The sequence below is a fragment of the Cydia splendana genome, chromosome 21 (genome assembly GCF_910591565.1).
Source record: "Cydia splendana chromosome 21, ilCydSple1.2, whole genome shotgun sequence".
Taxonomy (NCBI): domain Eukaryota; kingdom Metazoa; phylum Arthropoda; class Insecta; order Lepidoptera; family Tortricidae; genus Cydia; species Cydia splendana.
This window is the reverse complement of record NC_085980.1, coordinates 2392683-2408947: the sequence shown is the minus strand read 5'-3', so window position 1 is coordinate 2408947 and position 16265 is coordinate 2392683. Positions and strand designations below refer to the sequence as shown.

The 16265-nt window shown below is 34.7% G+C and overlaps 1 long non-coding RNA gene and 1 pseudogene across 1 annotated transcript in view; one reads left to right on the top strand and one right to left on the bottom strand.

The window, feature by feature from the left end:
• LOC134801195 (uncharacterized) overlaps positions 1 to 16265 on the bottom strand; it is a 234615-nt gene that overhangs the window by 61313 nt on the left and 157037 nt on the right. The gene's annotated exons all lie outside the window — the stretch shown is intronic.
• Positions 6129 to 7383, top strand: LOC134801321 (KRAB-A domain-containing protein 2-like; annotated as a pseudogene).

Below are 16265 nucleotides of genomic sequence, written 5' to 3'. Positions count from 1 at the left end.
ACACCTCGCCCGCTTAGCAATTTCTGCTGCTGACTGTACTTTGTTCAAGATTAAATTTGTTCTTGCGAATGTTATGTTGGCGGGGGAATGAAATGTGCTGATGAGTTTTTTGGAGGCGTATTTTCGATCGGTGATTGGTTTAGCGTTTGCTGATTGAGTGAAAGCTTGTTATTAACAGAAATACTTACAATATTTGCATTTACGAAAATTAAATAATTTTACCATTGCCTTATAACGCATACTGAACGGTTGAAGCTGCTTAAGGTGTTTAATATTTAAAAATAAAACAACGGGTTGCACTCTGGGAGTGCCGGCAGAAGTGAAAACTCAATGACATTGTAACAGTTTTTCGATCAGGTCACGTGCCCTTCTTACGTCTTACGAATCTTACGGTCACGTGACCTGTCGCGAGTTTAACATTTTTTTTCCCATCACAACAAGTGTACAGCGCCGCCACTAAAGAAGTTTTACTTCAAAAAAACTGCGCATGTATGTTTTTCTTTAGAATATAGTTATATCTGTAATATAGACCTCGTAGTTTGAAAGAGGGCGAACGCATATAATAATTTCAAAACTCCGTAGTAAAATCTTTACGTGCTAAAATAAATATTTTACATGTCATCGTATGTTTTAGAACATTATGTTATAATAATTTTAATATTTACGAGAATTAGTAATCTTACTAGGTACCACTTTACGTTAAATTGTATGATTTTTAAAAAGAAAATTAAATTGAAGTCCTGTATCAAAGAATACCACATATTTAATTAAATCTGTTTGTAGCACCCAAAAATACATTCCAATTCACAATTTCCCGAACAGCTGCAACATTTATTACTCGACATAAATTAACTACAATCAGGTAATTATTTCGTTTAACATTTAATCGCGGACATATTGCATTCAACACTGAAAGCGTTACACAGTTACAAGCATTTAACCGCTTCAAACCGGTATAAACCGGTATATTCCGGTACGAGGTTTCAACACTATTGATTTATTACGACAGCTCTTAAAGTGCAATACGAATTTCCGTTTTGTGTTTGAATTACCTCAGTTTGGCGGAAATCGAACTTCATTTGCTAGTGTAATCTGCGCGATTGGTGTCGAGACGTTAACATTTATATTAATGTAGGGAATATTATCATTCGCTTTAATGGTAAAATGTAGGAAAATTGATGCCACGCTAATGGTGATTTTGTATAATACATACGGAATAAATGGTAGCTAATATATGGAAATTCCTGGGATATTTGTATAAAAATCAAGGTCTATTCACACATCGCTTATTATTACATTATTTTTCTATAATAATATGACTGTTTGTTGCCTAAAAAAAACCTACTGTACAAAGCCTTCAAGAAACGATCGTACTCCCATCTCAAACGCTGACAACGCAATTATTGGCAAATTACATGGCATAATTGTCGTATAATAAATTATTTTGGTTTGAATATTTTTTAGTACTATAGGTACTCGTATATCGATACTTTATAGTAACTAATTGAATTTCATTAAATTAATGATCACTTACCTACATAATAAAAATAATTACCTTTATTTTTGAAACTTATACATTTAATTTAAATTTCAAAACTTCCAATTTATGAATTCTAGCATGTAAATGTTTTATTAGAACCGTTATTATATGTATTTTAAAGTCGAGTCTTCATTAGAAATACGAGTAACGCTTTGTACAATTTTGTAGCTATCGTCTGGTAGTTTACCTAATTAGCGTAATTGGGTCAAACAGATCACTGTGTTATGTCTTTCCTGTAGACATACACAAGAGTTAAGGGCTATAAAGGTTAATTTTCTTATTTAACCCTTATCCACGTGAAAAGGTCCTCCTTTTATTTAGAGAAATATGATAAAATCATTGCTTACATGCCCACAAGCTGTTAACTATTGCCCACAGGAGAGAAAAATGTGCTGTTCGCGATAACACACTAGTTTTCTATCGGTCGAGCGACAAATCCGACTTCTCATCTCTCAGAATACAATAACATACTTCAACGAAAATGTGTTAGTGTGCGTGTTGTGACACTTGTCACTCGTCCGTACACAAAAAGAGATCGAGGTTTGCAAGATTTGTCGCTGACGTGTGTCATTTTCTATGTATTTATGTCGTCATTACAGATTGGATTTTGTATGTAAGTGTGTGAGAAGTGCGACTGTGTGCACCTTTCCCCCCGCGAAAAATGGCAGAAAGATTTGTACGGTGAGATATCGCTTGGGCCCCTCCCTTCCGATGTGTCGGAAGCCGGTGTTGCTCGAAGTTTGTGATATTATAAAACGAACTTATCTAATAAAATAAAACTAAAACTAAAATACATAATGTGGCCTCTTTTGGCATGGTGCCGAGGATGCTGGCATTTTCTCGCTGTATTTCTATGCTAATACGTTTTAAAATATTTATTCATAATTACCTACAATTTATTTTAATTACATTACGATCCCTTTTTTATTCATCGCAGATAATTAATATGCCCATCAAGATCATGTTTCCCGGGACACAGAAGCGTTAATCTCAAAAATTTGCAATCATAGAATCGGCCCGATTCGAACTTTGAAATACGTCAGTTAATAGATCTAGAAACGATATGGATTAGATATGTCAGTGTCAAATGGGACGTTTCTTCAAACAAAAACGTGACTTTTGACACTGACACATCTAATCCATATCGTTTCTAGATCTATTAACTGGCGTATCTTAAATTTCGAATAGGGCAGAATATCTTAAAACGCTCACGGGCCAATTCAAGTTTTAGTTATTCGATCTACTTCCGATTCGATACGATACTGATCTGTCAGTCAATAGCGACATATATTCAACCAGTTTCAGTTCAGTTTATTTATTCAAGAAGAATTTACATCGTGTTTGAATATTCAATATATATATTATTATTAACCTAGTGAAAAAAAAAAACGAAAAAAACATAAAACTAAACAAAAACCAATAACACAGATTAAAATAATATCAGAATATTGTTGATCAAATTCAGTGTCAAAATTGACGTTTGGTTAAAGAAATGTCGCTTTTGACTGACAGATAAGCATCGTATCAGAAACAGATCGAACCTAAACTCGAATTGGCCTGTCAGCCAAAATGCACAGTGGAGCTTTTCGCGCTACCCTGGACAAAGCGGCACTAATGATCCGATCGGGATTCAATATCTCGCTGCGACTGGAAATAATTCGGTTACGTCCCTGATCTCACACGCCATTTTCAATCGCTTTCTTGACTGTACAGTCATTAGCAGAAGTTGCTAGGCGGGCCAGGTATTCAAAATGATCTTGACGCGACTTTATTGTTAAGAGAATAAGAGCGTGTCAAGGTAATTTTGAACACCTCGCCCGCTTAGCAACTTCTGCTGCTGACTGTACTTTGTTCAAGATTAAATTTGTTCTTGCGAATGTTATGTTGGCGGGGGAATGAAATGTGCTGATGAGTTTTTTGGAGGCGTATTTTCGATCGGTGATTGGTTTAGCGTTTGCTGATTGAGTGAAAGCTTGTTATTAACAGAAATACTTACAATATTTGCATTTACGAAAATTAAATAATTTTACCATTGCTTATAACGCACTGAACGGTTGAAGCTGCTTAAGGTGTTTAATATTTAAAAATAAAACAACGGGTTGCACTCTGCGAGTGCCGGCAGAAGTGAAATCTCAATGACATTGTAACAGTTTTTCGATCAGGTCACGTGCCCTTCTTACGTCTTACGAATCTTACGGTCACGTGACCTGTCGCGAGTTTAACATTTTTTTCCGCATCACAACAAGTGTACAGCGCCGCCACTAAAGAAGTTTTACTTCAAAAAAACTGCGCATCCATGTATGTTTTTCTTTAGAATATAATTATATCTGTAATATAGACCTCATAGTTTGAAAGAGGGCGAACGCATATAATAATTTCAAAACTCCGTAGTAAAATCTTTACGTGCTAAAATTAATATTTTACATGTCTTCGTATATTTTAGAACATTATGTTATAATAATTTTAATATTTACGAGAATTAGTAATCTTACTAGGTACCACTTTACGTTAAATTGTATGATTTTTAAAAAGAAAATTAAATTGAAGTCCTGTATCAAAGAATACCACATATTTAATTAAATCTGTTTGTAGCACCCAAAAATACATTTCAATTCACAATTTCCCGAACAGATGCAACATTTATTACTCGACATAAATTAACTACAATCAGGTAATTATTTCGTTTAACATTTAATCGCGGACATATTGCATTCAACACTGAAAGCGTTTCATAGTTACAAGCATTTAACCGCTTCAAACCGGTATAAACCGGTATATTCCGGTGCGAGGTTTCAACACTATTGATTTATTACGACAGCTCTTAAAGTGCAATACGAATTTCCGTTTTGTGTTTGAATTACCTCAGTTTGGCGGAAATCGAACTTCATTTGCTAGTGTAATCTGCGCGATTGGTGTCGAGACGTTAACATTTATATTAATGTAGGGAATATTATCATTCGCTTTAATGGTAAAATGTAGGAAAATTGATGCCACGCTAATGGTGATTTTGTATAATATTTGTATGATATTTGCTAATATATGGAAATTCCTGGGATATTTGTATAAAAATCAAGGTCTATTCACACATCGCTTATTATTACATTATTTTTCTATAATAATATGACTGTTTCTTGCCTAAAAAAAAACCTACTGTACAAAGCCTTCAAGAAACGATCGTACTCCCATCTCAAACGCTGACAACGCACTTACAACCCCAACGCAATTATTGGCAAATTACATGGCATAATTGTCGTATAATAAATTATTTCGGTTTGATTATTTTTTAGTACTATAGGTACTCGTATATCGATACTTTATAGTAACTAATTTAATTTCGTTAAATTAATGATCACTTACCTACATAATAAAAATAATTACCTTTATTTTTAAAACTTATACATTTAATTTAAATTTCAAAACTTCCAATTTATGAATTCTAGCATGTAAATGTTTTATTAGAACCGTTATTATATGTATTTTAAAGTCGAATCTTCATTAGAAATAAGAACGCTTTGTACAATTGAAGGGATGTTTACAAAAACAACATAACTGCTTAGAGCGGTTGACACTTTTTTAAGAACATTGTTAATCGTTTCAGGTGTCAACCAGTGTAGTCAGTTATGTTGTTTTTGTAAACATCCCTTCAATTTTGTAGCTATCGTCTGGTAGTTTACCTAATTAGCGTAATTGCAACGTCTGCTTGGATAACCGCTGGAGTTTGTTAGTTGTAGCTATTATGTTTCACTTAGACAACATTTTATTTATAATATGAAATTTTAAAAGATTTTACAGCGTTTCTTTTATTTTTTGCCATTTTTATATATTGTGACCTTTTTGCCAGTTTTGTGTTATTTATAGTCAGGATCGCGAGCCCTTTTCATCCTTATAGGAGAAAAAAAGTGTCCTACAATTTCCATAGATTTTTCAAACATTCCTTTTTGTTACCGCCATACAAAGTATATGGGGAAATGGTAACACAATAAGAAAAAAAACTCTGGGACATTTTTTATCCCATTAGGATCGAAAGAGCTCGTGATTTTGAGTAGAAATAACACAAAGGTGGCAAAAAAGGTCACAATATGTATATGTCACCGTTAAATTGTAAAAAGCGTTAGATTATAATCTAACTAGTGATATTGTAAACTGTCGAAATATTGTGTACCTTAACATACTGCTTACAATTTAACGCTTTATTTTTCGGTAGATTATAATCTATCGAACTAAAACCGTCAGATTGTGAACTTGCGTACGAAGGAACGCGCCTCGAGCGCTGATTGGTTGAACGTCGTTAGCCGCGCGGCCATATTTTAGTGTCAATAAATACATCAGTTGTCGAATGTAAACAAACAGTGTTTTGGTTACTTTTAAATTGATTTCGTGTTGGAAATTACTTAAAACTTTAGAATTAGTTACATGGACATTGTTGCTGAAGTAAAATTAATCTGTGACTTACCAAAGAAGTGCAGTTCAAATGATAAACCAGTGTTTTTCACCGAACATAACCTTAGTTATATTTTTCGTGTTTTAATATTTTTATAGCTGTGAACCTGTGTGATCTCATTTGATATCTTGTGAGATACTATTTACGATGTCGGATATTGAGCCTGTCCATCAACAAAACTCGGAAATACCAGTTATTGTTCATGAGGAAGAATTTACCACAGAGTTACAAAAGTATTACAGTGGGCATAATGAAAATAGTAAAAAATTAGAATGGACAAAACAAAAAATAAAAAGTGTAAAAACTGCTAGACGAGTATAATACAGCGAAATCTCAAGGACAGCGGCCAACAAACAAGCATTACTATCATGCAAAAAAATACGATGTAATGAATATTGGTAACCAGAAAGTTTTAATAGTGAAAAGGAAGGATATCTCGGATCCTGTAGTACAAATAATTCCAACGGAAGATTATTACCAAAAAATACTCGAAGCACATATTGCTACTGGACACGGACGCCGAGACAAAATTGTTCACGCCTTGAAAAATAAATATGTGGTGCCAATATTCGCGATTTCAATATTCCTGAATTTATGTAAAACATGCCTATCAAAGAAAAGCTTCCCAAAAAAAGGTATTGTCGTAAAGCCGTTGATTTCTGACGACTTCAATAGAAGAGGACAAATAGATCTTGTGAACTTTCAGACATCTCCGGATAATGAGTATAAATGGTTGTTACAATACCAGGACCATTTAACAAAATTTTGTTTTTTGCGACCATTAAAAAGCAAAGAGGCTAAAGAAGTGGCTATCGAGATTCTAAAGAATTTTTTGGAAGTTGTCTGCCCCCATATCCTCCAAAGTGACAATGGACGCGAGTTCACAGCATCTGTACTAAGAGAAATAGTCAGTTTGTGGCCTGCTTGTAAAATAGTTAATGGAAGGCCTAGATATCCGCAAAGTCAAGGAAGTATAGAACGTTCAAATCAAGACGTAAAAAATATGATTCGTGATTGGATGATAGATAACAAATCTACTAATTGGTCCATTGGGTACTATTTCGTTCAATTCCAGAAAAGTTCATTATACCATTCAACAATTGCTCGAACTCCGTATAAAGCCTTGTTTGGTGCGGATCCAAAACTCGGGCTCTCATCCACCTACTTGCATCCAAAAATGTAATATCAAAATTAGAACCAGAAGAAGATATATAATTTTTTTTTTGAATAGATTAACAACAACAAAGAAGATAATTCAGAAAAAGATCAAGAGGAGGAAGAACAGAAAAAAGTAAATAGAATACATATTTCCGAAATAGACACTCAGAAGATTGAACAACAAGAAACAGCAACAAGGGGGCACGAAGTGATTATCATATCATATTATCATAGAACAGACTAGCATTGGAAAAAATCCTGAACTACTTCCTGCTTTATATGAGAGTGTGCCTGTAGTTGCAGAAATTCACTCACATCACATTACCGTTGAGAAGTATAGCGTCCTTGTCTTCGTCATTTGGCAAACAAGGCATTAAACGATGCAACTGCCAAAAAATTAAAAATGGACAATGCATTTCCAAAAAATGTAGTTGCAAGAAAGCCAAAGTTCTTTGTAACTCTAAGTGCCACAGCTCTTTGACGTGTAACAACAAGTGAACATTTTTATGGTGCATGATTGTTTCGACATTTTGTACTTATTTTTTTATTTTGCTTTGTGTTAGAGACAGGAAATATTTTATTGCTGCGTTTCTGATTTTTTATTTTATATTTAGTTGTATTTCACGAGAAAGTATTGTTACGTTTATAATTCATAATTGTATAATTTTTTTGTTTCACGAGAAAGTGACGTTTCTGATTTTATTATTTTGTTCGTATTTTTTCTTACATAATGTCAGAATTATTGATTCTCTTCTTAATAATAAATACATACTTGATCTCACAATATTTGAAGCGTATTTCATTTACTTCACTGACACCTGTGTTTGATTCTTAACTCTATGGACATAGAACGGCCTACCGTAAGACCGACCAATCAGCGCGCGAGGTGCGTTTCGTCGTGTGTCGGTTCACAATCTTACGGTTTCTCGTCGATAGATTATAATCTACCTAAAAACAATCCGTAAAATTGTAATCACTAAGTTACAGTACACAATATTTCGACAGTTTACAATATCGCTAGTTAGATTATAATCTAACGATTTTTACAATTTTACGGTGACATATATAAAAATGGCAAAAAAAAAAGAAAGGCTCTTAACAATAAAACCATATTTTCAAGCAGCTGCTGTAGATGTGTGGTTATGCCAGACAACATAATTCATTTTAGTATAAGTTTTCATTTTTAGGTAATTCTATTTATAGGTAAATAGAATTCATTTTTAGTTTAGGGCGACCAGTTACAAAAAGTGGCCAGTTACTGGCGAATTAACCTACGTTAATTTACATTAAGAGAAGGATTTCCATATTTTTTTATCATCATTTGACAGCCTCTTAACCTCAAGCTTTCGGATTAAATCTTGACATTGGCTCTAAAAAATAATTATAATTAAAAACATGGGACCCTCCGTTTCGAGGGTGATTAGTTTTTATGCCTCCCGCTCTTGTTATGCAAATTTGGTGTTTTGTTGACCTTACGGAATGTTAACGGACACGCAAGGACACTGAGGGTCTACCGCGAAACACGTTCGACGTGTTGCCTCTCTGTCGCACTTGTAAATTCGTACGTTAGTGTGACAGGGAGGCAACACGTCGAACATTGTTCGCGGTAGGCCCTCTGGATTAAATTCATGAATACACTAACAGCTTTATTACTTCACTAGCGATCCGCCCCTGCTTCGCACGGGTTAGCAAATTATACACCTTAACCTTTCTCAAGAATCACTCTATTGATAGGTGAAAACCGCATGAAAATCCGTTCAGTAGTTTTTGAGTTTATCGCGAATATACAAACACAAACGGACAGTCGCGGCGGAGAACTTTGTTTTATAAGGTGCAGTCATTTCTTTGACAGCTTGTTGATATTGTTGTTATTAATTGAATTATTTTGTCCTATACCCGACCCACTTGGGTCATGATATTTTTTTAAATTTTGTAGATTAAGGTAATGAAATAGGTATGCATTGGGATAAAATGAAATGAGCACCCATATTTTTACACTTGACTGTACGACGAATGATTTTCCAAGCTTTGTCATTCTCGAGTAAACTCGATTTAGATTGCCGTTTTTGCCGAAATGTGATTTTAATTAAAAGTTTAACTAGAGACTTGCCATATTCAAATTTAAATACGACTAAAACATAATTAAAACTTATAACTATTTAATTACACGTCTAAAACAAGGTTTTTTCCACGAATCTGCAATTCATTAGTCTTACTTTTCTAATTTTGTTAAACAAAACAGGCTACGTAGGTATTTAATTTGTCTGCAGGTAGAATAAAGTTGGTCCGAGAAGAAATAAAGTTTTGTCCAATACGGCTGCGTGATGCCCACTGTGCTTCACTAGCAGTACAAAAAGGGCTTACTTTTAGCAAAGAGAAGAGATATAGACGGATTGTCAAAGTAAATTATGTAGCTACTGTAAATTTACTGCCATCTTTCGACAGAAGATTAAAAACTGTTAGAACGCCATTTGACTATGATTCTTGTTCTTTCACTGATATGTGTTGACTTGTTAAATATTAGTATTAACGCCATCTACTCGACTGTAGGCCAAAGGTATGGTGCACTCTTTTCGAGCGATGGGGCTATAATCTTCAGCCTACTCTCGAGTAGATGGCGTTAATATTAATATTTAACAAGTTAACACATATCAGTGAAAGAATCATTATCAAAGTCAAATGGCGTTCTAACAGTTTTAATATTCTCTCGAAAGATGGCAGTAAATGTATGTATAATTTACCATGACAGTAAATCTCTATTTCAAATTCTCTTTGCTTTTAGTCGGGTATTTTGTCACTTATCTTGTTTTATGCGTAAAAAGAATTACTAGGGAGCTAATAAAGGTCCTCTTTTGCAGGTACGGTTGGAGTTAATTTTCCTCGCAAGTATTCTGCTCGAGGTTTTCGTTGGTAAGATAAAAGTATCCTTTTAGCATGTATTTTTTATTTGAATAACGGAAGCTAGATAAGAATTTGGTAAGAAAGATAAATTAACGGATTTACGTAAATGGTAATGTTTTGAAGGCAGTGAAAGTTACGAATATGTTATGTAGTAAGGTAAAAAAGCAGTGGTGGCCGAGTGGATATGACGTCTGACTTTCAATCCGGAGGTCGCGGGTTCAAATCCTGGCTCGTACCAATGAGTTTTTCGAAACTTATGTACGAAATATCATTTGATATTTACCACTAGCTTTTCGGTGAAGGAAAACATCGTGAGGAAACCTCCATACATCTGCGAAGAAATTCAAAGGTGTATGTGAAGTCCCCAATCCGCATTGGGCTAGCGTGGGGACTATAGCCCAAGCCCTCTCGCGCATGAGAGGAGGCCTGTGCCCAGCAGTGGGACGTATATAGGCTGAAATGATGATGATGAAGGTAACATAATAGTAAAAGTTTTATATACGAAACTTTCCTTTATATAACAATTTTAGCAACAAATACTTGTACCAGACATAGATAAGTATTATGTTACTGAAATGTTTATGTCATATTTCATGTTATTTTAGAATGTCGTTTTAAAATGTGAGCGGCTAGGTTAATGTGACTCTTAATACATCAAGTTATTAAATATACCTAGATTTTATTCAAAATGTGAGTAGTAGCAATGATTGATGAAAGTTTGAAGCTCCTAAATGTACAGATTGAAGCCTTAAATTATGATAAGTATGATCTTTGTTGTAGAAGAAAGAAGGAGAGAAGTCTGCTTTTACTTTATAAAATCTTACGACTTCATAAACGCGTGAAACGCTTTTCACAGATATATGCGTGTAATCATGTACCCGTCCGCTAAAACAAATATTAGTTCAAAACAAAAGTACGAGGTCACCGAAGCGCAAACTCAAAGGTTTCTACATCGCGAAAAACTTCAAAAGGGATTACGCCATACGGGTTTGTTGTGTACTTACAACCTTTTCACTTTGAGAGCACTTGAGTTCATATTCAGGAAACAGCGCGCAAACAAAAGGTTCTGTAGCGTCAGCGAAGAACCCCCCAAAGAAAGGACATACCGTTGCCAAGTCACTTTGTACTTTACACTGTAACAATAAAGTAGGTTTTACAATGCCTTTATCATTGTTTTAATGGGCATTAATTAATTACAAATGGAAATGATTAATAGGCGATTTGTTTTTGGCTGCCATTGTGGATTTTCGATGAGATTTTTTTTACTTGTTTTATTATTGTAAATTTGTCAGAATTTTGTCCCGTGCTTGGACCACGGTGTTATTAATTGCTGTAACTTACGAATTGAGGAAAAATGTCATTTTGCGAAAATGTAAACAGGTGTCGCATCATTTAAATGAAGAAGAAATCAAAAGTGAAAACAACAACAAGACGGCGAGTCGCTGTTGAAATGTTCTTTGAACCCCCTTATTCATAAACTTACTAATCTATTAGGTACATGTCTCTTTTAAATGTTGGCCCTTTCTAACAAACAGTTATGTCAAAATGACGGATAGGGACAAAAATTATCAACTGTTTGATAGACTGTCATTGCTCAAGTATTGTGAAAATTGGTACAAAAACAATGATCACGATTCCAAATACAAAGTTTGACTCGAAAACTCGTTCACCCGACAAATGTTGAATGCGTTCAACCGCGTCGGCTAGTCGCAAAGTAAATGGGGCAGAAAGGTTTCATATATCACGACGTACTAGCAGAACCCACAAAGAACTTAAAAATACATATTATTTAGGTACCTGCTGCTACTAGCGTCGAATTATAGTCCCTATAAAGGTGACAGTCCATTTCCAACGACAGCAGCACTACCATTCATTTTACTATGGAAATCGACAATAACACCGACGCGTTCGCACTAGTAGTGCAGCTGCGGTAGCAATGCACCGAGGAGAAGTTTCTTAAGTTGCGAAACTTCTATGAAGAATATTCTCTGGAACTTAAATTTAATAAACAATCTAATCGTGTCAAAACCGACGTAGACACATGCCATTTTAAATATTTCGCCTGCCCGCTTTACTGTTATGTGGCGTGTAATATTATATATTACACAAAACGTTAAAGTTCTCATGGGAACATTCTCACAGAGAACTTTCTAAGTTTCTTTCATGTAATTTTTCTGAAATTTCTAGAACATTTCTGCAATTTGTACATTGCTAAGCTGCGGTCAGAAATGGAATGTTACCCTGACAGGTCCTTCTGTGTATTTTGGTCGGGCATAATTAAAAATTTGTATTAATTACTTAAATTTTATGTTTCTATAAAAATATATATATATGTAATATACAGGTTTTTAATGATCTTTTAATAACGAAAATGATTTGTTTATTCATCAACTGCCATTTTTGCTGGTCAAACAATTAATCGCAATCGCACCCCACCTGATCAGAGCCCACAGCTTAATTTATTATTGAATTTTAATCAAAGGCTTTACGCTACATTAATATTTATATATTGTCATTGGGAATGACGGAAAGTAATTTAACGGTTATTTTTGTAGGCTTGGTTTGGAAATTGGAATTTACTTTGATATTCAGTTGTCAATTGAATAATTAATTTACTTCAAACGTACCCTGTTGACGATAGCAAAGTTTTATCCATAAATCAATATACTCTAGTATTTTTCATAATTGACAGTCGTTACATAAAACAGTAACGCAACGTAACAGAAACGCAACTGCGTGTTTTTGTTTATCATTTATATAATTCTAATATTGTTATTTTTCTTATTCAGCTATACACGGTGGCTAAAAAATAACTGCATTCCCGTTGCCAGGGAGGTTTTGGGATTATACTGGGCAACGTTTACTATGGGACCAAGTTTTTTTTCGCGATTTCGGGGTTTATCCCATAGTAAAAGTTGCTCAGTGTAATCCCAAAACCTCCCTGGCAACGGGAATGCAGTTATTTTTTAGCCTTCGGCCTGAGTTACACTTGTAAGTTTTACTTACGTAAGTAGGGACAAAGCTATTTGTTAGAATGAGATAACGATATTCATCTCTCATTCTGTAGTATAGACGTGTCCCTACTTACGTAAGTAAAACTTACAAGTGTAACTCAGGCCTTCCTGTATGATTCTAATATTGTTATTATTCTTATTCGCTTGTCTTTCAGTTTTTAGTGTTTGTTCCTTTTGAATTTTCTCAAAGGTTAGCCGGAATAGAAGAGAGAAAAAAATCTCGAATAAAATAAAAATCGGCCCATGTAGATTAAAATGATAACTTACAAATGAGTCCAAGATATCAATCAAAATAGTTCTCGAATAAAGCTACATTCATCATCATCAACATCAATATTTAAAGTTAGACTCTTTTCGGTGGAGCGATTTCCATGCATGTCGGTCCTCTGTCTTCTCCTTGACAGCCTAATATGACACGACGTTGGGGTAGACCAAGGAGAACGTATACAGGATGTCCCTAGCCATTGGACAAAGCCGAAATGTACATATGCATTAGGGTATTTAGAACCAGTATACAAAGTATCATAACAATCGGTTTAGCGGTTACGAAGAAATTAACAAATTACGATTTTTTTACTTTGGAGCAACCAGTATGTGTTAGAAGCTCCTGAGGTAATGAATAGCATGAAACCTTCTTCGACCGTTTTGATTATCTTTTTTATTTATGACATTAATAAGATTCTGACTTTTGACAAATGTCATCATTGCCGCACATTTTCAAACTAATTGTCAAAAGCACTGCCAATGATTAAAACAATATGTTTCTTTTTGTTGTCGATTATTGGAAATAACTTTTGTTTGATAATTTATTTTTTTATCTTTTGTTCTAATTAAAAAAATATTACTGTTAGAGCATTTCTGAGAAGTAACCCTACGTGGGATTTCAGGGTTTGCCCAATGGCTAAGGTCACCCTGTATATATAGATCAAGTAAAGCTACATTCAAAAAGCTGACTACGTAGGAAACATATGCCTTAACCTAGCCCTTGACGGCCCCCGACCCCAAGGCAGCCCAAAAAAGCGATGGCTCGATGTCGTGAAAGCAGATATGAGCGTGAACGGGCTCACACGAGACGACGCCCAGGATCGTGCAAAGTGGACGAAAACAAGTAGGAAAGCGGACCCCGGCAAAGGCCGGGATAACGCTAGGTAGAAGAAGAAAGCTACATTCAAATGGTGGTAAAATTAGAATTCCAGGAATATCCTGCAAAATTGAATATTCCTTGTAGTATTTTCACCAGCAAAGATGGCAGGAGTCCCAGAACCCGAAGTTAATTTAAAGTGCCGTGGCAATAAAATATTGTAATTTGAATCGTGAGATGACAACTGTATAATTAACTTTACTTCGATGCCAGCTGGTGCGAACTTAAGTTACTTTAGGGTACAAGTGATACGCGAAAGAGGTGATAAGATAAAATTAATATCACAGATAGTAAGTAACCAACCCCTTTTTTTTAATATTTTATCGTCAATTATCATCGTCAGTCTAAAATTGTTAAAGACTTTAGCCGTGTAAGGGAACAAAAAATGCCACTGAACCGACTGAATATATCTAATGTATCTATTGGTCGCAATGCTAGTTATTAATCTGTCAAGTTTTATTGACAGTTTTCGTGAAATGTCACTTCAAAGTTTTTTTTAACTTTTCAAAATATGTTTAACTACCGTTTCTTTTGAAATTAAGTAAATCAGACATCTCTAGATCAACATTAACTTGGTGATTTTTATAGTGAAAGTTGTTTATAATTATAAAAAACACCTTTATCCAAATTTAATACATTTTTTATATAAAAGATATTTTATGCGCTTAACAACACAAAATAACTAGATTTTTTTGTTTTATATTTTATTACTTAGGTATTCCCCAAGGAGCAAATCTTGACCCTCTCTTCTTCCTTCGCTCGCGCCCCAACGGTATTCTGTTTCCATTACTTCGAAGATAATTATCTCGATAATTTAATACAACCCCGAATAATTTCAATGTTATATTACGATTGGAATCGATATTGTAATGCAGTGTTTTGTTATGGTTGTTATTGAAATGCTTCGTAGATTTTATCGGGTATTAGTTTTAATGGGATTTGTGGTCGGCCAGTTGATTGATATTGTGTCATTTTGTTGGGTATATTTTGTGTCATCATCATCGTCCTTCTCATTTGTTTCCTACTGTAATGGGATCTGCTTTCCTGCTTTCCTTCTTCCACTTCGCTCTATCCTGGACAATGGACATTCTCTTCAGCTTACCCACAGGGGTTTAGATCTCTGGCGATGACAGAAAAGGCAATATATGTTTGGGCCTAACAAATCATAGCTAAATAATGTATATTTTATATAATTGTGTTACAAAGTACAGAATCCGCTTAATACGATCTCGTTTAATACGATTTCCTACGTTACACGCTATCCCCGAAGTCTATTCTAATAAAAAAATGGTTTTGATTCCACCTTGATGATGGCCTTCTCACGCTCGTCATGTTCTTAAATTAGTCCTATTCTGCTTTCGTCACTCATTCTACATTGAAAGCCACCGACGATTGTGACGAATGTAGAATGAGTGACGAAAGCAGAATAGGACTAATTTAAGAACTTGACGAAAAACGAATGGGACGACCCAGGATTGCATGCACCAATCAGCGTGATCGATTATCAAGGTCATATCAAAGTAAGATCAAAACCGTAACAAATTGTTAATTGGAATAGACTTCGGTCACTATCTTCAATTCAAAGGTATCAAATGTTGTCTGGAAGAGATCGCTCTTAAGCGATAAGACCGCCCGTTGTTACCTCTATTGTCTTTGTTTATGTTATGGTACATTTATTGTGAACTACGTGTATGTGAGGTGTGCAATAAAGAGTATTGTATTGTATTGTATCTTCGATCTATCATATCAAACAACAGTCTGCCGTATTCGAACTTCAAGATATTCACAAGAGACGTCACGTACTAGATCCATTCTAGATACGTTATAGTTTAGATATCAACTAGTTCTCTTTTGCAGCGCAATTCGGGCAACCAATGTCACATTTACGTTAGATAGCGTAAGATATCTATTAGATGTGAATTGGATCTCTAAGTCATATCCTGTGGAAATCGTTCAACAGTATCTCCAGAATATCTTAAACATATCGTTATCGTATATTTGGTGATTCTTCTAAAAGATATCTAATAGATGTCTATTTCAAATTCCGAATCGGGCCCAGTGACATCCTCT